At 42.2% G+C, this 24,052-nt stretch overlaps 1 pseudogene; it reads left to right on the top strand.

Moving 5' to 3' along the window:
* The first annotated feature begins 581 nt into the window (after nt 1-581).
* On the top strand, nt 582-3,571 carry LOC100999295 (annotated as a pseudogene).
* The last annotated feature ends 20,481 nt before the right edge of the window (nt 3,572-24,052 follow it).

The following is a 24,052-nucleotide window of genomic DNA, read 5'->3' on the forward strand; positions in this document are numbered from 1 at the left end:
TGCGTGTTATCCACCCTGAAGACCTTCCAGTGGGACAAGATGTGGAGGTGGAAGACAGTGATATTGATGATCCTGACCCTGTGTAGGCTGAGGCTAATGTGTGTGTCTATGTCTTGGTTTTTAACAAAAAACTATTAAAAAGTAAAAAAAAAAAAAATTAATAGAAAAAAGCTTACAAAGTAAGGATATAAAGAAAATATTTTTGTACAGCTATACAATGTGGTTGTAAGTGAACTGTTATTACAAAAAAGTAAAAAAGTTAAAAAAATTTAAACATTTATAAAGTAAAAGAGTTACAGTAAGCTAAGGTTAATTTATATTGAATAAAACAATTTTAATTAATTAATGTGGCTTACGTGTGCAGTGCTTGTGAAGGCTGCAGTAGAGTACAGTAATGCCCTAGGCCTTCACATTCACTCACCACTTACTAACTAATCCACAGCAATTTTCAATCTTGCAAGCTCCATTTATTTATGATAAGTACTCTATAGAAGGATATCTTTTAAAAAAATCTTTAATGCTATATTTTTACTGTACGTTTTCTATGGGCCTGTGAGGTCTGTGGGTTCCCGCGTCCCCCTAAGGTCTGTGGGTTCCCGCGTCCCCCAGCTCCCCCCGCAGCCGGAACCGCAGTGGTCTGCTCCGGTGGCCAGGTGCAGATTCTGTTCCTAACCTAAGCCTGTGTGTTCTTCGCGGCTAACTGTGGCCCGGACGGCTGGGTTACTGCGGTGGCCACCGCCAGAGCAGCCTTGGCGCTATGGAGGAGCCCGGGACTACCCCTCAGCCTTACTGGGGGCTGCTCCTGGAGGAGCCACGCAGGGTTATGGCAGCACTGCCTGAAGGCAGGAGACCAGATTCGACTCCTTATGGTTTTCCATGGGAATTGGTGATACGTGCAGCTGTCGTTGGATTTTTTGCTGTTCCCTTTTTCTTGTGGAGAAGTTTTAGATCGGTTAGGAGTCAGCTTTATGCGGGAAGAGAGAAAAACCTTGCTGAGGCGCTTTCTGGACTAATTGAAGAAAAATGTAGATTACTTGAAAAGTTTAGCCTTGTTCAAAAAGAGTATGAAGCCTATGAAGTAGAGTCATCTTTAGAGGATGCCAGCTCTGAGAAGGAGGCAACAGAAGCACAAAGTTTGGAGGCCACCTGTGAAAAGCTGAACCGGTCCAATTCTGAACTTGAGCATGAAATACTCTGTCTAGAAAAAGAGTTAAAAGAAGAGAAATCGAAACATTCTGAACAAGATGAATTGATGGCGGATATTTCCAAAGGCATACAGTCTCTAAAAGATGAGTCAAAATCCCTCAAACCCCAAGTAGCTGAAGCCAAAATGACCTTGAAGAGATTTCAAATGAATGAAGAACAACTGAAGATAGCAATACAAGATGCTTTGAATGAAAATTCTCAACTTCGGGAAAGCCAGAAACAGCTTTTGCAAGAAGCTGAAGTATGGAAAGAACAAGTGAGTGAACTTAATAAACAGAAAATAACATTTGAAGACTCCAAAGTACATGCAGAACAAGTTCTAAATGGTAAAGAAAATCACATCAAGACTCTGACTGAACGCTTGCAAAAGATGAAAGATCTGGGTGCTATGCTGGAAGAAGACATAACAGATGATGGTAACTTGGAATTCGAAATGAACAGTGAATCAGAAGATGGTGCTAACTTAGACAATCCTCCAAAACGAGCTTTGAAGAAACTGATTCGTGCAGCTAAGTTAAATGATTCTTTAACAACCTTAGAAGGAGAAAGAAACGAACTTTATATTCAGTTATCTGAAGTTGATGAAACCAAGAAGGAACTCAGAGAGCATATTAAAAACCTTCAGACGGAACAAGCATCTTTGCAGTCGGAAAACACACACTTTGAAAGTGAGAATCAGAAGCTTCAACAGAAACTAAAGGTAATGACAGAATTATATCAAGAAAATAGAATGAAGCTATACAGGAAATTACTAGTAGAGGGAAATTACTGGTTAGAGAAAGAAGAGAAACTTTCTAAAGTAGACGAAACGATCAGCCATGGCACTGGAGAGCTGGAGACCTGCAGAAAGCGAGCCAAAGATCTGGAAGAACAATTTGAGAGAGTTCTTCATTTTTATCAAGGGAAGATTATTTCCTATAAGAAAAAAGTAGATGGTAATTATTTTGCAGCTTGGATTGCTGAAAGAAACCTCAATGATTTAAGGAAAGAAAATGCTCACAACAGACAAAAATTAGCCGAAACAGAGTTTAAAATGAAACTTTTAGAAAAAGATCCTTATGCACTTGATGTTCCAAATACAGCATTTGGCAGACAGCATTCCTCATATGGTCCCTCTCCACTGGGTCGGCCTTCATCTGAAATGAGAGCTTTTCTCTATCCTCCAACTTTGTCGGAGGGTCCACGGAGACTCTCACCTTCGCTTCCAATGGGAGGAGGAAGAGGTCCAAGAGGCCCAGGGAATCCTCTGGACCATCAGATTACCAATGAAAGAGGAGAATCAAGCTGTGAGAGGTTAACCAGTCCTCATAGGGCTCCTTCTGACACTGGGCCCCTGTCGCCTCCGTGGGAACAGGACCGTAGGATGATGTTTCCTCCACCAGGACAATCATATCCTGATTCAGCTCTTCCTCCACAGAGGCAAGACACATTTTATTCTAATTCTGCTAGACGCTCTGGACCAGCAGAACTCGGAAGTTTTAATATGCCTTCTTCGGATAAAATGGATGGGTCAATGCCTTCAGAAATGGAATCCAGTAGAAATGATACCAAAGATAATCTTGGTAATTTAAATGTGCCTGATTCATCTCTCCCCGCTGAAAATGAAGCAACTGGCCCGGGCTTTGTTCCTCCAGCTCTCACTCCAATCAGAGGTCCGTTGTTGCCAGTGGATATGAGGGGCCCGTTCATGAGAAGAGGACCTCCTTTCCCTCCACCTCCTCCAGGAACCATGTTTGGAGCTTCTCCAGATTATTTTCCACCAAGGGATGTCCCAGGTCCACCACGTGCTCCATTTGCAATGAGAAATGTCTATCCACCGAGGGGTTTTCCTCCTTACCTTCCCCCAAGACCTGGATTTTGCCCCCCCACCCCCACATTCTGAAGATAGAGCGAGTTCCTTTCAGGGTTGAGTCTGCCTTCAAATGAGCCTGCTACTGAAGATCCAGAACCACGGCAAGAAAACTGACAATATTTTTGCTCTCTTCAAAAGTCATTTTGATTGTTCTCATTTCAGTTGAAGTAACTGCTGTTACTTCAATGATTACACTTTGTTCAAATTGAAACTTAATGGAATTATAATTCTCAGGATAGTATATTGTAAATAAGGATGATTTAAATATGAATCTTATGAGTAAATTATTTCCATTTTATTTTATTCTAGATAGTATAACTATTTTAATTTGATGAACAAATCCACTATTATAGAAACAATAGTGGGAGTTTTATATATGTAATTTTGCGGGTGGGGAGGCTTTAAATTTTAAAGGCCATGGCCTTATGCCAAGAACTGTATTTACTGTGGTTATAGCCAAATGTGAAAGTAACTTTATGCTTAATTAAATAAATTTTAGTTGATTTAAAAATATATATGAGTTGCATTATTCTTCAGGTACGGAGAGACCGACAGATCAAGGGTCGATTACCACTGAAAAGAGAGTTTGTTACTCACAGATCCCAAGAGAAGGGAAAGTGCTGTGCCATGCAGCACCATATAGGGAGGCACTATGGTCAGCGAGAAGGCAGGAGTGATGGAAAAACATGGGCAGAGCCTTTATGGTGGTTTCCACGGGAAGGAGTGAGGCAAGATGAGCAGGGTTAAGGTTAGCTATTAAGTTTGAGTAATTTCAGCAGGCTCTGGGTATAGGGGCTGTCCCTAGTTGTCTGGTACCTGGCCCTGGGGTGCTTAGGGCAGAGGAACAGTGGCCTAGAGTGTGTGAGTCCTGTGGAAGGCTGATGGAGTAGGTAACTGGGGGCATGAGCTCTGGACTGGTTAGCTTGTGTGTGAAAAGCACGCTCATGGGCAAGTTGTTTACTGTCTCTAGGAACTGGCTAACCCTGGGAGGGACAGGCCTGGCACGGTCAGCAAGGCCCTAGATGTCAAAGCGTCAGGATACATAAAAAAACATGGTTAATATGGTATCAGAGCCTCTGTCTTCATGTGGCCTCTGATGAAGGCCTCTAGAGTGAGCTCCCTTAGGGGATGTCAAAGGCCATTCAAGACAGCAGAAGCCACAAGGTCATGTAAAACCTTAGTAATATTTTAAAGAAGATATTACTCCTAATATCACCACAGGGTGGGTGTACACCCTGTGATATTATTTCTAATATCTAAAAGAAGATATTAGGAGTAATATCTCCCTTAGACATTACAAATTATATTTTCAAAGGATGTCCACCCCCGTGATACTGGATAAATATCTCCCTTAGAAATTACAAATAATATCATTACAGGGTGTACCCCCACTGTGATATTAGGAGTAATATCTGCCTTAGATATTATGAATAATATCACTACAGGCTGTATACCCTGTGATTTTAGAAGTAATATCTGCCTTAGATATTACGAAAGAGCAGCCGGAAAGATCTATGACCAGATTCCCCAAAAATGAGGAATTGATAAAAGAGGGGACTGAAACGCACCCAATAGTCCCAAAGACAGTTCTTTCTGATGAAGATAGAAATTTACCCCTCTGGTCTTAAAGCCTGAAACTTATATTTGTTTTATCTGAGTTCCTTCCTCAGTAAAGGACCCCAGACTTCTCAAAAAGTATAAAGAACTGAAACTCACTAGATCACCACATGCAGACAATGAGATGCCAGACCCCTCATTCATTGTGATTTCTTCCTTAGGCCTCTCAAGAGTTCCCATTTGCCTACACATTGTTACATTTCTTCCTTGCTATATAAACCCCTAATTTTAGTTGTCCAGGGAGATGGAGTTGAGACTGATCTCCATCTTCTCAGCTGCAGCACCTGATTAAAGCCTTCTTCCTTGGCAAGAGGCAACGCCTAGAGCCTCAGCAGCCACTTTGAACTCTGGGGTGATCTTTGAGTGAATCATTGTCTCAGTGATTGGCTTTCTTTGGGGTAAGCAGCAGGACCTAGACTGAACTCCTGATGTTTTGGTAATCATCGTGCATTTCAAATTGTGTTCCTGCTCTTTTGAACTAGTTGAGAATTTATTCATGGAAATTGTTTTTCACTTTAAAAAATTTTTCTATAGCATCATAACTTTTATGGAAATGTATTTCTTCTTGAGTTTGTTACAGAAGTGTAGTCCTCAGTAATGAGATTTCACTCTGTCGCTTTTTATGACAGACATGTTAGAACAGCCAACAGCAGCACATTCACTTTCAGACCAACCTAACTTGCACCCACCATGCTTAAGGGGGCGGAGAAAAGTGCTTCCCTGGAGGAAATGAGACACCTCTGAATTCCCTGTGGACGTGCCCAGGCAACTCCAACAAGGGTGGCAGATTCCTGGAGCTTGTGGTGAAACAACAATAATCCAAAAGCTGTGTGATATTGGCCATCTCAATTATTTCCTTTTTCCTTTCCCAAATTGTGGTAGTGTTTCCAAACTACATAAACAAATGAATGCCATGGTTTGAATGTTGCCTGCAAAACTCACGTTGAAATTCAACTGCCATTGTAAGAGTACTAAGAGGTAAGATCTTTAAGAGTCAATTAGGTCATGAGGGTGTCTGCCCTCATGAATGGATTAATGCTGTTCTTACAAGAGTGTGTTCATTAATTTGGGAGTTCAGCCACATTCCTCTCTCTGTCTCATGTACTTCCTTGCCAAGTGCTGCCTTCCACCATGTTATGATGTAGCAAGACAGCCCTTACAAGATGCAGACCTTTGATCTTGGACTTCCCAGCCTCCAGAATTATAAGCCACGTAAACTTGAATTATCTGTAAACATCCTAGTCTGTAGCATTCTATTATAGCAGCAACAAATGGACAAGTAAGTATGAAGCTCCTCAAGGTTAAGTCACTAAGGGCTTTGAGATCATTTGAGTCTAAAAGGTGCTGAAATGAAGCTTAGCTTTTAGGTTCCTTTTCAAGTTTCATTTTAAGCCATTTAGGGTTAGGATTAGGTTTGCGTGCAAAATAAAAAATGGTTTGTACAAGAGAGAAACTTAGTTCTTCTACTGTATAGGTCTGATGGTGAACAGTGTGGGGCAGCTTCATGATGATAGGGACCAAGAAACCTTCTATTTCATTGCTCTGCTGTGCATTGCATCCATTCTGTAGATCACTCTGTGGTTCAAGTGGCTGCGGAGGTGGTAGGCATTACCTTCTCATTTTGGTCATAAGAAGATGGGAGCTAGGAAGAAGGTACACATCCCACCCTTTAATGATACTTCCTGGAAATGACACATAACACATCTGCTCACATCCTGTGGGTCAGAAGAAATAAACAACGTAGTGTATCTAGCTGCAAATGAGGTTAAAAATCACCATCATTATTCCCTATAGCCACGTGGTCAGCTAAAAACAAAAAATTAAATTACCAAAGAAGAGTAAAACAGAACAGATATAGAAGATAACAAGCAGTCTCTGACACAGCATATAAGAATCATTATTTACTTTTCTGATAGCTTAAGCACTAAGGTCAAGCTCAAAGTTCAGCCTTTCACAGCCATTTTGTGTTTTTACTAGAGACAGGGTTTCACCACATCAGCCAGGCTGCTCTCGAACTCCTGACCTCAAGTGACCTGCCTGTCTTGGCCTTGCAAGGTGCTGGAATTATAGGGGATTACAGGCGGGAGCCACCATGCTGGTCTTTTTTACCCGTTTTTAAAAACCCTCTTCATTTAATACTAAGAGTATCCTTGAAAGCTACAGAGAAATAAATCTTCCTTTCAGTGAATTGAGAAGGCCTTGGTTATTTCCCCTTCATTCACAAGATTTTTTTTTTTTTGAGACTGGATTTTGCTCTGTTGCCCAGGCTGGAGTGGAGTGCGACAATCATAGCTCACTGCAGCCTTGACATCCTGGACTCAAGCAGTCCTCCTGTCTCAGCCTCCCCGGTAGCTGGAATGACAGGCACGGTCCACAACCCCTGGCTAATTTTTAATGTTTATTTTGCTGCTGTTGTTGTAGAGACAGGGTATCACCATGTTGCCAATGCTAGTCTGAAACTCCTGGGCTCAAGCGATCCTCCCAGCTCAGCCTCCCAAAGTGCTGGGATTACAGGCATGAGTCATCATGCCCGGCCCACTTCACAAGATTTAAGACATTATCTCAGACTCTCAATGTCTCCTGGACCTTGGCCACAGCCTCCTATTGATTTCCTTGTCTCTGCTCTCTCCTTACGCCAAACCATCATCTACCCTGCTGCTGGAGTTACTAGATCCGCCTATGTAGAATGCTTCTTTGGCTCCTAGAGGATAAAGGATTACTTCCTTAGCCTACATATGAGACCCGCCACTGTGGGCCCCAGCCTCCTTTCACCCCCGCCCCTGCCTACTGCTCACTGTTCCCTGGCCAGGCCTGTGCTTGTGCACATTGCCTCCTCTGCCTGGAATGTGTGTCTCTTTAGGTTGAGACTATGCTGTTTATCTCTGAAAAACTAGTTCTATTCCTCCCCCATCCCAAGAAAGAACAGGTAATTGTTCCCTCTGCGTGTTCCCATTACATATTCTTTGTAGAGTCATGCTGTAATGATCTCTTCACAGATCTCTTGTCCTGATCACTCTGTAAGCTCCTCAGAGGCAAAGAACATCATGTCTTACCAAGTTACCTACATACCAGGGGCTGCCCAGTGCCTGACGTGAAGAAAACAGAATGCAGGAGAGGCTCAGCAAAAGTTAGTGGTCTGCCAGGAGCGGTGGCTCAAGCCTGTAATCCCAGCACTTTGGAATTCACCAGGGTGGGTGAATTATGATGTCAGGAGTCCAAGATCAGCCTGGCCAACATGGTGATAGCCCGTCACCACTAAAAATACAAAAAGTTAGCTAGGCATGGTGGCGGGTGCCAGTAATCCCAGCTACTCGGGAGGCTGAGGCAGGATAATTGCTTGAACGCAGCCAGTGGAGGTTGTAGTGAGCCGAGATCACACCACTGCACTCCAGCCTGGATGACAAAAGTGAAACTCCAGCTAAAACAAACAAACAAACAAACAAACAAACAAAAACTAGTCATCAGATGGATGGAAACAAATTCATGAAAATGTTTCCTTCAACCTGAGAAAGCTGATTAATAAAAGAAAAACATGTAAAATAAAGTAAAATGTTTCTGTCTGGTAATGATCAGAATTGTATTTTGTTTTCTTTACTTTTCTTTTCTTTCTTTTATTTTTGAGACGGAGTTTTGCTCCTGTCACCTAGGCTGGTGTGCAATGGTGCGATCTCAGCTCACTGCCACCTCCACTTCCTGGGTTCAAGCAATTCTCCTGCCTCAGCCTCCTGAGTAGCTGGGTAGATGCCCACCATGACGCCCGGCTAATTTTTGTAGTTTTAGTAGAGACGGCATTTCGCCATGTTGGCTAGGCTGGTCTCGAACCCCTGATCTCAGGTGATCCACCCCCACTTGGCCTCCAAAAATGCTGGGATTACAGACTTAAACCACTGCGCCTGGCTCATATTTGCTTTTCTTAACTACGTTGCACTAAATACCTGTTATAGTCAACAGATTGAGTTGAAGTCTTAAGAGACACATCAAACATTCACTTATTAACTCAGAGGGGCCAGATTCGGTGCCAGACCTCTAGTGAGGAGGCCACTACAGTAACCTGGGGGAGAAAAGAGGGTGGCTCAGCCACTGGTAATAACTAAGAAGACCACAATTATTAAAATTTTTATTATTGATTTGGAAACAGGGTCTTGCTATGTTGCCTGTGCTGGAGCACAGGGGCGATTCACAGGCATGATCATAGCTCCCTGAGCCTCAAACTCCTGGGCTCAAGCCATCCTCCAGCCTCAGCCTCTCAAGTAGCTGGGACCACAGGTGCACGCCACTATGCCTGGCTTAAAAGGCCACAACGTTTTAGAGCTATCTGCTAGTGGCACATCTGCAGTTTTACCTTTAGTAAAAGTGCCACATTCTTCATTCTAGACCACTGCATTCTGAGCCATCAGTATAAACATTTATTTCCCTGAATAAGATGAAGCCAAAGACCTACTGCCTTAATAATGGACAGACAGTGGAACAGAGCATGAAATAGCTCTTCGTCCTGAAAAAGGTTTATTTTAGGAAACAGCAGAGACTGTAAGATGCTGAAGCCTCTGCCCCTCTTCCCTGGAGACCAACAACCTAAAGGACTCACTTCCTTCATTTCCAGTCTCAGTTCCTGTGCTGTCCACACGGATGGTCCAGTGACGATCTGGTTCCCACCCATCCAGGCTATGACTCAGGGAGGAAAATGGACAGTGATACTGATTGAGGGAAGCTTTCTTGAGGTCTTCTGTTTCCTTATGAAGTGTCTGGATGACAAGCTTCCCTTTAATACAGTCTCAGGGGCCTGGTCTTTACCCAGAGCAGAAGCTGAGAAAATAAGATTTCTGATGGAGTCTGTCCCACACTCACACATTACAAACGGGAGCATTTGAAGAACAAGAGCCACTGCCTTCATTTATTTATTTATTTATGACAGAGCGTGGCTGTGTTGCCCAGGCTGGAGTGCAGTGGTGCCATCTTACCTCATCTCTGCCTCTGGGGCTCAAATTATCCTCTCACACCAGCGTCCTGAGTAGCTTGTATTACAAGTGCACACCACAATGCTCAACTAATTTATTTGTAGAGACAAGGTTTTGCCCTGTTGCCCAGGCTGGACTCAAACTCCTGGGCTCAAGCGATCCTCCTGCCTTGGACTCCCAAAATGGTGGGATTACAGGCCTCTGCAGCCAGCCACCTTCTCTTTTTGTTAATAAACTCTCTGCAGTGCCCAGCTGAGAGTGGGGACTCAATAAATGTCAACAGAGGATTGTGTTCTTACAGACACATGGACGTGGAAGAACCCAGAAACACTGGTGTTACTATGGTTTATTTAGTATGCTGGACTTCATCATCAAATGAGAGAAGTATTCTACTGGAGAAAAACAGAAATTCTACTGGATATAAATTTAACCGAAATCTCGAGAACTGTTCAAAACAACAAAATAAAACCATACTTAAGAGTATAGGGGTGGCCAGGCGTGGTGGCTCACGCCTGTAGTCACAGCACTTTGGGAGGCCGAGGCGGGTGGATAACGAGGTCAGAAGATCGAGACCATCCTGGCTAACATGGTGAAACCCCGTCTCTACTAAAAATACACAAAAAATAGCCGGCCGTGGTAGCAGGCACCTGTAGTAGATGATATTATTCATAATATCAAAGGGATATATTACTTCTCATATCACAGTGGGTGTACACCCTGTGATATTATTCATAATATCTAAGGGAAATAACTTGTAATTTACAGTGGGTGTATACCCTGTAATGATATGATTCATAATATCTGAGATATGATTCCTAATATCACTGTGGGTGTATACCCTTTGATGATATTATTCATAATATTTAAGAGAGAAATTACTCCTAATATCACAGTGGGTTTACACCCTGTGATGATATTATTCGTCATGTCTCAGGGAGATATTACTTTAAATATCACAGAGGATGTACACTCTATGATTTTATTATTCATAAGAACTAAGGGAGATATTCCTCCTAATATCACAGTGGTTATACACTCTGTGATATTATTCGTAATACCTTAGGGAGATATTACTCCTAATATCACAGTGGGGGGATACCCTGTGATGATACGATTCTTAATATCTAAGGAAGATATTCCTCTTAATTTCAGACTGGCTGTAAACCCTGTCATGATATGATTCATAATATATAAGGAAGATATTACTCTTAATATCACAGTGGGTGTACACCCTGTGATTATATGATTCATAATATCTAAGGGAGATATTACTCCTAATATCACAGTTGGGTAAACCTTGTGATTACGTGATTCATAATATCTAAAGGAGTCATTATTCCTAATATTGCAGTAGGTATACACCCTGTGATATGATTTGTAATATCTGAGGGAGATATTACTCTTAATATCACAGTGAATGTACACCCCGCTGTATTATTATTGATAATATCTAAGGGAGATAGTACTCCTAATATCACAGTGGATATATGTTCTTTGATAATATTACTCATAATATCAAAGGAGATATCACTCCTAATATCACAGTGGGCGTACACCCTGTGTGTATATCGTATGATATTATTCATAATATCATACTAATATCTCTAATTAGATACTAATACATACCACAAGTGTACACCATGTGATGATATTATTCGTAATATCTCTCTTAGATATTATGAGAGATATCTAAGAGAGATACTATGAATAATATCACAGGGTATATACACAGGGTATACACCCAAGGTCATATTGGGAGTCATGTCTCCTTTAGATATTATGAATAACATAATCACAGCGTTTACCCCGACTGTGATATTAGGAGTGACTAGTAATATCATATGAGTAGTAAATCATATCATTACAGGGTGTACACTGGCTTTGATATTAGGAATGACTAGACCCTGTGACTTTATTTTTTTGTAATATCTAAGAAAGAGATTACTCCTTATTTCACAGTGGATGCGGACCCTGAGATGTTATTATTCACTATATCTAAGGAACATATTATTCCTAATATCACAGTGGGTGACACTCTGTGGTGATATTATTCATAATATCTAAGGGTGATATTACTCTTAATATAACAGTGGGTGTAAAGGCTGCGATGATATTACTTATAATATCAAAGGGAGATATTACTCCTAATGTTACCGTGTGTATACACCTTGTGATGATACTGTTATGATATTAGTAATACTGAAGAGAAATTAGTTTTAATATCATAGTGGGTGTACACCCTGTAATGATATTATTCATAATATGGAAGGGAGATATTACTCCTAATATCACAGTTGGTGTACGCCCTGTGATGATATGATTCATATTATCGTGGCGGGCGCCTGTAGTCCCAGCTACTTGGGAGGCTGAGGCAGAAGAATGGCGTAAACCCGGGAGGCGGAGCTTGCAGTGAGCTGAGATCCGGCCACTGCACTCCAGCCCGGGCTACCGAGCAAGACTCCGCCTCAAAAAAAAAAAAAAAAAAAAAAAAAAAAAAAAAAAAACAAATAAGGGAGATATTACTCCTAATATCAGAGTGGGTGTACACCCTGTGATGATGTTATTTGTAATATCTAAGGAGATTTTACTCCTAATATCACAGTGAGTGTACACCCTGTGATGAGATTATTTGAAATATCTAAGGGAGATATTACTACTAATATCAGAGTGGGTATACACCCTGTAATGATATGAACATAGTATCTAAGGGAGACGTTAATCCTAATATCACAGTATGTGTATAGCCTGTGATGAGATTATTTTCAATATCTAAGAGAGATATTACTCCTAATATCACAATATCAGTGGGTGTCGATCCTGTGATGATATTATTTGTAATATTTAAAGGAGATATTACTCATAATATCACAGTGTGTGTACAGCCTGTGGTATTATTTGTAATATCTAAAAGAGATATTACTCATAATATCACAGTGGGTGCATACCTGTGATGATATTATTCCTAGTACCTAAGGGAGCTATTACTCCTAATATCATAATGGGTGTACACTCTGTGATGATATTATTTCTAAAATCTAAGTGAGATATTACTTATAATATCATGGTGCATGTACACCTTGTGTTTACACCCTGTGATGCTATTAATAGTAATATCTAATGGAGATATTACTCCTGAAATCACAGTGGGTGTACATACTGTTATGATACTATTAATAATATCTTAGGGAGATATTACTCCTAATACCATAGTGGGTGTACACCCTGTGATATTACTGGAAAAATCTAAGGTAGATATTCTTCATAATATCACAGTGACTGTAGACCCATGATATTACTGGTAATATGTAAAGGAGCTATTTCTCCTCGTATTACAGTGAGTGTACAGCCCGTGTGTAGATGTGTTACGATATTATTCGTAATATCTAAGGGAGATATTTTTCCTAATATTACAGTGGGTTTTCACAATGTGTGTACACCGAGATATTATTCATAATATCTAAGAGAGATATTCCTCCTGATATCACAGTGGGTGTACACGCTGTGTTATATACCCTGTGATATTATTTGTAATATCTAAGAAAGATATTCCTCCTAATATCACAGTCGGTGTACTCCCTGTGATATAATTCATAGTATCTAAGGGAGATATTACTCCTAATATCACAGTCGGTGTACACTCTGTGATATTATTCATAGTATCTAAGGGAGCTATCACTCCTAATTTCGCAGTGGCTGTACACCCTGTGATGATATTTTTTGTAATATATAAGGGAAATATTACTCTAGCATCACAGTGGGTTTACACCCTATGATGATATTCTTCGTAACATCTAAGAAGATATTTCCAATATCACAGTGGATGTACACCCTGTGTGTACTCGCTGTGATGATATACGTAATACCTAAGGGAGATATTACTCCTAATATCACACTGTGTATACACCGTGTTATGATATTATTCGTACTATCTAAGGAGATATTACTCCTAATATCACAGTGGGCGTACACCCTGTGAAGATATTATTTGTAATATCTAAAGGGAATATTACTCCTAATATCACAGTGGGTATACATCTGCAATATTATTCATAATAGCTAAGGGAGCCTTACTCCTAACATTGCAGTGGATGTACACCATCTGATGATATTTTTCATAAAATCTAAGAGAAATATTACTCTAATCTCATTGTAGGTGTACACCCTGTGATGCGAGTGGGGGTCGCATTCCAATAATAGCTAAGTCTGGGCAGGGGGAGGGCCAGGCTGTGCGATGGTAGATGGAGGGGTACAAGGGAAATGGCTCTGCGGGATGTATTGGTAGATGTAAAGGAAGGTGTCCAGGGGTCTGGCCTTGCTGGAGGACTTCAGGGGATGGTAGCAGCAGCATAAATAATACAGAAGCATCAAATAGGAGACGAAGACTTCAAAAGTCTATCAAGAAGTACAGAGGGAAAGTGCAGTTTAGGGGCTAGATTATGGAATGAGGAGATGGGCCAAATGCTGGGGATGGGGGGATAGCATGGTAGGAGGGGCTGAGATGGCTTTGGAGGGAGTTCCCCTAACCCAAAGATTCTCTAAAGAAAGAGGGAATGATTTACAATACACTTGAAGGAAACTATAAGACTGCCTGAGAAATAAAAGAAGACCCAAGATTTCAAAAAATCCTGGGTTGGGTGTGCTGGTTCACTCCTGTATCCCAGCACTTTGGGAGGTTGAGGCGGGAGGATCGCTTGAGCCCAGGAGTTTGAGACCATCCTGGGCAACGAAGTGAAACCCCATCTCTACAAACAGATTAAAAAGTTAACCAGGCACGGTAGTGCGCCTGTAATTCCAGCTAATTCAGAGGCTGAGGTGAGAGGATTGCTTGAGCCCAGGAGGCTGAGGCTGCAGTGAGCCAAGATCCCACAACTGCACTGCAGCCTGGGTGACAGAACCAGACCCTGTCCCCTCCTACCCTCAGAACAATCCTGAAAGGAGATCACACTTCTAGATGAGAAAATTGAAATGTCCATTCTTCCCACAGTAACCTTGAGTTTTAATACAACTGCAGAGTCCCACAGAATTTTTATTTTGCTTCTTGAACTTTACAAGCTAATGTGAGTTATCTGGAAGAATAAACAAGTGAAAATAGTGATCAGAATCTTGGAAAAGAAGAGTACAGGGGGGATATGGGTCCTGTAGGATATGAAAAATTCTAGAAAGTGACATTAACTAAATCAGTTAATATTGCTCAAGATCAAGATAACAGAAGGAGCCTGGCACGGTGGCTCACTGCCTGTAATCCCAGCACTTTGGGAAGGCCAAGGCGAGTGGATCACTTGAGCCCAAGAGTTCGAGACCAACCTGGGCAACATAGTGAGACCCCCCTCCCCATGAAAAAATACAAAAATGTAGCTGGGCGTGGTGGCAACTCCCTGTGGTCCCAGCTACTCAGGAGGCTGAAGTGGGAGAATAACCTGAGCCTGGGAGGTCGAGGCTTCAGTGAGCTGAGATTGTACTCCAGCTGGAGGCTGCACTCCAGCCTCAGTGACAAAGTGAGACCCTGTCTCAAAAAAGATAGCCGAAGATTGGGTGTGCTGGTGCGTGCCTGTAGTTCCAGCTACTTGGGAAGAGAGCTGAGCGGGGAGGATTTCTGGAGCCCATGAGTTCATGGCTGTAATGGGCTATGATGGTGCCTATGAATAGCCTGTTGCACTCCAGCCTGGGCAACATAGTGAGACCTCCATCTATACAAAATAAAAGATAAGAGAAGGGTAAGCCTAGAAATGCTGCGTAGTGGAATAGTTAATAACAGTCTCTGTTGGAGGCCACCTGGGTTTGAATTTTCATTCTGCCACTTGCCACTGTCTAAACCTGGACAGTTTCTGCATCTATAAAAAGGGGGTGATTGTTCCCATCTTATAAAGTCCTTTGAATATTAAATGAGCCAATGCATGTGAGGTTCTTAAAACAATGTCTGGCATACAGTTAACGCTCAATTTTATTTTCTTTCCTGGTCTCTTTGAAATGCAGAAGCAAGTTACAGTATTATGCCTAGAACCCACTGTCAGTTATTTTCCTTTCTGCATTCATTAGATAAGTCTTTGAAGAAGTGTTGCCCAGCATCCTGTTCTGAGAAAAAGAGTTCTTGGATTATATGTTATGGTGACGTTGTACATATATACTCCCTCGGTTACCAGGTTGACTTTTGAAAATCCCAGAGTAAATACAGTAACTGTTGACCTCCTGAGCTACTGTTCTATAAAACACACTTTGAGGAAACACTGTGTTGTATAAATATAGATCAGAGAAAAGGTTAAACGACAGATCATCTCAAAATCTCAAATGGGGTCGGGCGCGGTGGCTCAAACCTGTAATCCCAGCACTTTGGGAGGCTGAGGCGGGTGGACCACGAGGTCTGGAGATCGAGACCATCCTGGCTAACCTGGTGATACCCCGTCTCTAGTAAAAATACAAAAACTTAGCCGGGCATGGTGGTGGCCGCCTGTAGTCCCAGCAACTCGGGAGGTTGGGGCAGGAGAATGGCGTGAACCCGGGAAGCGAAGCTTGCAGTGAGCCAAGACCGTGCCACTGTACTCCAGCCTGGGTGACAGAGCGAGACTCCGTCTCAAAACAAAAACAAAAACAAAATCTCAAATGAGCCTTTTTTTTCTATTTCTTTTTCTTTTTTTTTTTTTTTTTTTTTCAGACGGGGTCTCTCTCTTATCACCCAGGCTGGAGTGCAGTGGCCCGATTTCTGCTCACTACAAGCTCTGCCTACCAGGTTCATGCCATTCTCCCGCCTCAGCCTCCCGAGTAGCTGGGACTACAGGCGGCCGCAACCACGCCCGGCTAATTTTTGTGTTTTTAGTACAGACGGGGTTTCACCGTGTTAACCAGGATGGTCTCGATCTCCTGACCTAGTGATCCACCAGCCTCGGCTTCCCAAAGTGCTGGGATTACAGGCATGAGCCACCACGCCCAGCCTTTTTTTCTTTCTTTTTTCTTTTTAAGAGTGCTCATCTCGCTCTGTCATCCAGGCTGGAGTGCAGTGGTGTCATGACCATAGCTCACTCCATGCAGCCTCTAACTCCTGGGATCAAGTGACCCTCCTGCCTCAGCCTTCTCAGTAGCTAGGACTATAGGCATCCAACATCATGCCCAACTCATGTTTTGCACATTTTTCAAGAGAAGGGGTTTCGCTATGTTGCCCTGTCTGGTCTACAACTCCAGGCCTCAAGTGATCCTCCTGCCTCAGCGTCCAGAGTTGCTGGGATTAACAGGTGTCAGCCATGATGTTTGGCTCTGTTCAAATGGGCCATATTTTATAGCCATTATAATAGATTCAAGTAAAACAGTATTTGCAGATTAGATGTATTGTTTATTTCAAGGCATATGTATCTATGAACTGAATTAGTATTTTTAGCAATCGACATGTAATAATGATTGCAGCAATTACTCAAATAATTAAAGCAAAACTAGTGCTTTTGCAATGATTACTGAAGCAACTGTGCTTGGATAGAGCTGTCTTTTGTGGGCTTTAAGTCTTTATGTTTCCTTTTTTTTTTTTTTTTTTTTGGCGACAGAGTCTTGCTCTTTCGCCAGGCTGGAGTGCAGTGGTGCGATCTCGGCTCACTGCAACCTCCGCCTCCTGGATTCAAGTGATTCCCCTGCCTCAGCCTCCCGAGTAGCTGGGACTACAGGCACAAGCCATCGCGCCGGGCTAAGTTTTTGTATTTTTTAGTAGAGACGGGGTTTCCCCATGTTGGCTAAAATGGTCTGGTCCTCCTGACCTCGTGATCCACCCGCCTCGGCCTCCCAAAGTGCTGGGATTATAGGCGTGAGCCGCCGCGGCCGGCCTGTATTTCCCATTTTATTTTTAATGGACGCAGGCGGGGGAACACCACACACTAGGGTCTGTCGGGGTAGTTGGGGGTTAGAGGAGGGACAACATTAGGAGAAATACCTAAAGTAGGTGATGAGTTGACGGGTGCAGCAGGCCACCAGGGCACGTGTATACCTATGTAACAAAACTGCGCGTTCTGCACATGTAACCCAGAACTTAAAGTATAATAGTAATAAAGATCCTGAATCATTACTTCTTAAAAATCTAACTCTGCAGTAGGAACGAAAGAGATTTTCTAACTAAATATTCTCTCTTGACAATACAAATTCCCAAAACCAAGGTGTGTGATACTAATCCTAAGGATTCTAGTCTATTGTTACCATGAAATATTTTCACCATGTTGCTAGAAAAGACCAGTCCCTGTCAGTTCCCTTCTGTTAGCGCTGGTGGAGTCATGAGCATTGTCCTACGATTCTTTGAAGGTAAAGCATGTGTCTTACCCAGCTTTGCATCTGCAACCCAGCCTTGTCCATGGCATATAGATGCCGAAAATATATAGATGCCGAAAATATTTGCTGAATGAATAAGCTCAGTCCTCCCAAAATAATCATAAAGGACATTTGCTATATAATGTTGGCATTATAAGAGCTTATGCAGTTTCTACCACTGTTCCTTGAGAATAGGCTTGAAATAATTAAATTATGCCAATTATGCCGATCTTATTTTCCAGGATCACTATCAAATAGGCAGGAACAGTTTTACAACTAGCATGACAGTTAACTATAGGGAGACATATGCTTCTAAAATGTTGGAAAATTGTTTTTGTGGTGGTTTTACACATTTCTCCCAACCTAATTTATATAATATTTGCTTTAAAGAGTCCTTTGAATATAAAACTATGAAAAGACATTTTAGAGATCGAATATCATAAAGTCTGAATTTGTAAAACCCGACAGGTAAAAAGCCATTTCGGTTTTTTTTGGAGACAGAATATCACCCTGTCACCCGGCTGTAGTGCAGTGGTGCGATCTCGGCTCACTGCAACCTCCGCCTCACAGGACTACAGGTGCCCATCCCCACACCCAGCTAATTTTTTTGTATTTTTAGTAGAGACAGGGTTTCATGATGTTGGCCAGGATGGTCTCAATCTCCTGACTTTATGATCCACCCACCTCAGCCTCCCAAAGTGTTGGGATTACAGGTGAGAGCCACCATGCCTGGCCGTAACAAGCCTTTTCTAATGTCAATTTTGTTGGAGAAATAGTTTAGGAAAAAATTCAAGAGTACCAACTACAAGAGATAGGTTGTAGTAAACTTTATTAGTTTCAAGAATTGTGAATTTTCAGAGCCTTGGTGTATGTAGAATTACAAGAATGGAACACAAACACACACACACAAAATGTTTTCTCACTATCTGCCCTTAGGGCCATACCTGCTTTTCTGTATGTAACCCAGGGATGATGGTGGGCGAATAATTAACTGCTGTTTATTTGTGCTAATGAAGAGCAGTCACATAAATAATACAGGCTCTTAGGCTCCAGGTCAGTATTCCCATCCTGGTCACCCCAGTGCCAGGTACCAGACAACTAGGGATACAACCACTATGTCCCAGAGCCTGAGAAATTATTTAAGCAAGTGAATCCTAAATTGGCTTACCCTGCCTTGCTGTGGAAACCACAACAAAGAATCATGGCCATGCTTTCTCCACAGCTCTCTGCCTCTAGATGGATGCAAGCACTTGCTTGTGGCATTGCATGGTGTGGCATGTCCTGCTCTTGGAAACTGTGAGTTGCAAACTATTTTTTCCAGGGCAGACATCTCCTGATCTGTTAGCTTCGCCATATGCTATAGCTTGAATGTGTCCCCCACAGTTCCTGTGCTGGAAACTTGATCCTTTGTGGGAGTGTTGGGAGTTGGAGCCTAATGGGAGGTGTTTGGGTCATGGGGGCAGGGCCCTCATAAACAGATTAATGCTGTTACCTTGGGAGTGAATTTGCCCCATCTTGCTTTCTCTTTGCCCTTTCACCATGTGATGATGCCTTCCACCATGGGATGACACAGCAAGAAGGCCCTCACCAGATGCTGGCATCCTTATCTTAGACTTCCCAGCCTCCAGACATGTGAGATACAAACTTCCATTTATTATATATTACCTCGTCTGTGGTATTCTGTTCTAGCAGCCCAAAATGGACTAAGACATGATACCTGAATAAGAATAAACCCTACATTTTTAAAAACAGCCTGTTAGAACAATTCAAGGGACCAGAAGTTTGCATTATGTTGCAAGGTAACAATTTCAAACAGTGAACTCATGGCAAAGTTCTTTACCATCTTAAGCTGAAAATGACTTCCTGGCACATTTCAATAATTCTTAGCCTCCAAGGCAATAGAGAGTGAATCTATTCATCTTTTTCAAGCAATGAACTATCAGATATCTGAACACGTTTATTACTGTCTTTCCTCAGATACCTTTACAAGAAGCACACACATCAATCTATGGATTTCTTTGACCATTTTTTCCACTCTTATTCCTACAGTAATTAGCACTTTGCAAGTCACTTTGACTTCAATTACTCAGTGGATTGAGTGTTTTCTTCCAACATTCTCAGTTTCCTCTAGGATTATTTATTTATTCATTCATTCATAGATCAATTAAGCAGAGCCTCAGCAGTCACATAGCCTTCACTGGTTTATCAGAGTCTTTCTTTCTTTCTTTCTTTCTTTCTTTCTTTCTTTTTTTTTGTGAGTGGGAGTCTTGCTCTGTCCCCCCAGGCTGGAGTGCAGTGGTGTGATCTCGGCTCACTCCAAGCTCTGCCTCCCAGGTTCACACCATTCTCCTGCCTCAGCCTCCAGAGTAGCTGGGTCTACAGGTGCCTGCCACCCTACCCGGCTAATTTTTTTGTGTTTTTAGTAGGGATGGGATTTCACCGTGTTAGCCAGGATGGTCTCCATCTCCTGACCTGGTGATCCACCTGCCTGCGCCTCCCAAAGTGCTGGGATTACAGGCGTCAGCCACCGCAACCTGCCATCAGTGTCTTTCTTAAAATGTGGCCGGGCATGGAGACTCACACATGTAATCGCAGCACTTTGGGAGGCCAAGGCGGGTGGATCAGTTGAGGCCGGGAGTTTGAGACCAGCCTGGCCAACATGGTGAAACCTTGCCTGTACTAAAAATACAAAAAAATAAAATTGACTGAGTATGGTGGTGCAAGCCTGTAATCCCGGCTACTCCGGACACTGAGGCAGGAGAATCGCTCGAACCTGGGGGGTGGAGTTTGCAGTGAACCGAGATGGAACCACTGCACTCCAGCCTGGCAGATAGAGTGAGACTCCATCTGAAAAAATAAAAACAATAAAATGTGGATTTACTATTACTGGCTTACCACACATGCTTCCCTGGCACGATTCCCTCCCTGATCTAGAGAGTGGGTATGTTCTATTGCTTGGTATGCTGTTGACCAACATGTCTGGGTCCTTCTAAATCAATCACCATGGAACGCGTTGTATCCTGTAACTAAGTAATTCTACAGTCGCTTTTTTTTTTTTTTTTTTTGAGTCGGAGTTTCACTCTTGGTGCCCAGGCTGGAATCCAATGGTGCGATCTTGTCTCACCTCAATCTCACCCTTTCAGGTTCAAGCGATTCTCCTGCCTCAGCCTCCCAAGTAGCTGGGATTACAGGTGTGTGCCACCATGCTCGGCTAATTTTGTATTTTTAGTAGAGATGGGTTTCTCCATGTTGCTCAAACTGGTCTCTAACTCCTGACCTCAGGTGATCTCCCTGCCTCAGCCTCCCAAAGTGCTGGGATTACAGGCATGAGCCACAGCGCCTGGCCACTACCGCAGCTTTTTGGATTTTTAGTTATGTATGTAAAAGTCACCATTGTTAAGTATATGGGCCTCATTACAGCATCCTTCTTTCCTTTTACTTAGAAAAAGTTTTAAAACTCAAGAACGAAAAAAACTTTTTTTTGCCTTGTTCTGTTGCCTAGGCTGGAGTGCATGGGTGCCACCAGGGCTTAGTGCAGTTTTGACCACCAAGGCTCGAGTGACTCTACCACCTCAGCCTCCTGAGTAGCTGGAACTACAGATGTGTGCCACCATGCCCAGCTAATTAAAAAAAAATTTTTTTTGTAGAGACAGGGTGCAGCGATGTTGCCCAGGCTGATCTTGAACTCCTGGGCTCCTGCCTCAGCCTCCCAAAGTGCTGGGTTTACAGGTGTGAGATAATACATGTTAACTGTAGAAAAATGATCAGATAAATATAAAATAGCTAGTTCTCTATACTCTTATTCCTAAGATACAATATTTTGGTATACATTACTTCATACATTTTCCTCTGCATAAAGCTCTAGGTTTTTTTAATGGATAAAATTATACATACAAATGTTTAACAACTTGCTTTTCTCAATTATCAACATATCTTGGATAATCTAGAGCCATACTTAAGAATGAATTACAATTATTAGCAGAGTTCCTTGAGGGCAGGGGCTATCTTCTTTTTGTTGTTGTTGTTTTTCTGAGACAGAGTGTCTGTCTGTCACCCAGGCTGGTGTGCAATGGTGCGATCTCGGCTCACTGCACGGTTCACTGCAAGCCCACCTCCCAGGTTCACACCATTCTCCTGCCTCAGCCTCCTAAGTAGCTGGGACTACAGGCACATGCCACCATGCCCGGCTAATAAATATATATATATTTGTATTTTTAGTAGAGACGAGGTTTCACTGTGTTCACCAGGATGGTCCTGATCTCCCGACCTCGTGATCTTCCCGCCTTAGCCCCGCAAAGTGCTGGGATTACAGGCGTGAGCCACCGTGCCCGGCCTTAGGGCAGGGACCATCTTAAGTACAGTCATGTACCACTCGATGTTTCAGTCAACAATGGACTGCATATATGACAATTATCCCATAAGATTATAGTGGAGCTGAAAAATTCCTGTTGCCTAGTGATATCAGAGTCATCATGACGTCTTAGTGTAACATGTTACTCATGTTTGTGGCGATGCTGGTATAAACACACCTACTGCACTGCCAGTCATATAAAAGTATAACACACACAATTATGTACAGTTCATAATACTTGATAATGATAGTACACAACTATGTTACTGATTTATGTATATACTATATGATTCTTTTTTAAGACAGAGCCTCACTCTATCGTGCAGGCTGGAGTGCAGTGGTGCTATCTATCTTGGCTCACTGCAACCTCTGCCTCCTGGGTTCAAGTGATTCTCCTGCCTCAGCCTCCTGAGTAGCTGGGATTACAGGTGTGCTCCCCCAGGCCTGATTTTTGTATTTTTAGTAGAGATGTGGTTTCAGCATATTGGCCAGGCTGGTCTTCAAATCCTGACCTCAAGTGATCTGCCTACCTCGGCCTCCCAAAGTGCTGGGATTACAGATGCGAGCCAGTGCACCCAGCCTATTTTTCTTTTTTTGTTTTGTTTAAAAGTAAGCCATTCAAATTTAACAGTGGTGGGCTGTATACCAACTTTAGTGACACTAAATGTTAATATATTCTGATAACCCACTGCCATTGGACCAATCTGTACTATAATTTTTGTCATTACAGTGTACTCCTACTTATATATATATATAAAAAGTTAATTGTAAAACAGCCTCAGGCAGGTCCTTCGGGAGGTATCCAAAAGAGGCCATTGTTATCATAGGAGGTGACAGCTCCATGCCTGTTATCGCCCCTAAAGACCTTCCAGTGGGACAAGATGTGGAGGTGGAAGACACTGATATTGATGATCCTGACCCTTTGTAGGCCTAGGCTAATGTGTGTGTTTATGTCTTGGTTTTTAACAAAAAAGTATTAAAGAGTTAAAAAAAATTAATAGAAAAAAAGCTTATAAGGATACAAAGAAAATCTTTTTGTACAGCTATATAATGTGTTTGTGTTGTAAGTGAAGTGTTATTACAAAAGATTAAAAACATTTTAAAAAGTTCAAACTTTTTTTTTTGAGACTGAGTCTCACTCTGTCTCCAGGCTGGAGTGTAGTGGTGTGATCCCAGCTCACTGCAACCTCTGCCTCCCCGGTTCAAGTGATTCTCCTGCCTCAGCTTCCTGAGTAGCTGGGACTACAGGTGTCTGCCACCATGCCTGGCTAATTTTTTTGTATTTTAATAGAGTCGGGGTTTCACCACGTTGGCCAGGATGGTCTCGATCTCTTGACCTCGTGATCCACCCACCTTGGCCTCCCAAAGTGCTGGGACTACAGGCGTGAGCCACCACGCCTGGCTCCAGTTTAAATGTTTATAAAGTAAAAATGTTAGAGTAAGCTAAGGTTAGTTTATTATTGAAGAAAAAAATTTTAATTAATTAGTGTACCTTAAGTGTGTAGTGCTTATAAAGACTGCAGTAGTGTACAGTAATGTCCTAGATCTTCACATTCACTCACCACTTACTCACTGACTCACCCAGAGCAATTTCCAGTCTTGCAAGCTCCATTTATTTATGGTAAGTACTCTATACAAGCATATCTTTAAAAAAATCTTTTATACTATATTTTTAGTGTACTTTTCTATGTTTGGATACACAAATACTTGTCATTGTGCTTTAACTGTGCACAGTAGGCCATACAGTGACATGCTGTACAGGTTTGTAGACCAGGAAGAATGGGTTATGCCACATAG

The sequence above is a fragment of the Papio anubis genome, chromosome 15 (assembly GCF_008728515.1).
Source record: "Papio anubis isolate 15944 chromosome 15, Panubis1.0, whole genome shotgun sequence".
In the NCBI taxonomy this organism is placed as follows: Eukaryota; Metazoa; Chordata; class Mammalia; order Primates; family Cercopithecidae; genus Papio; species Papio anubis.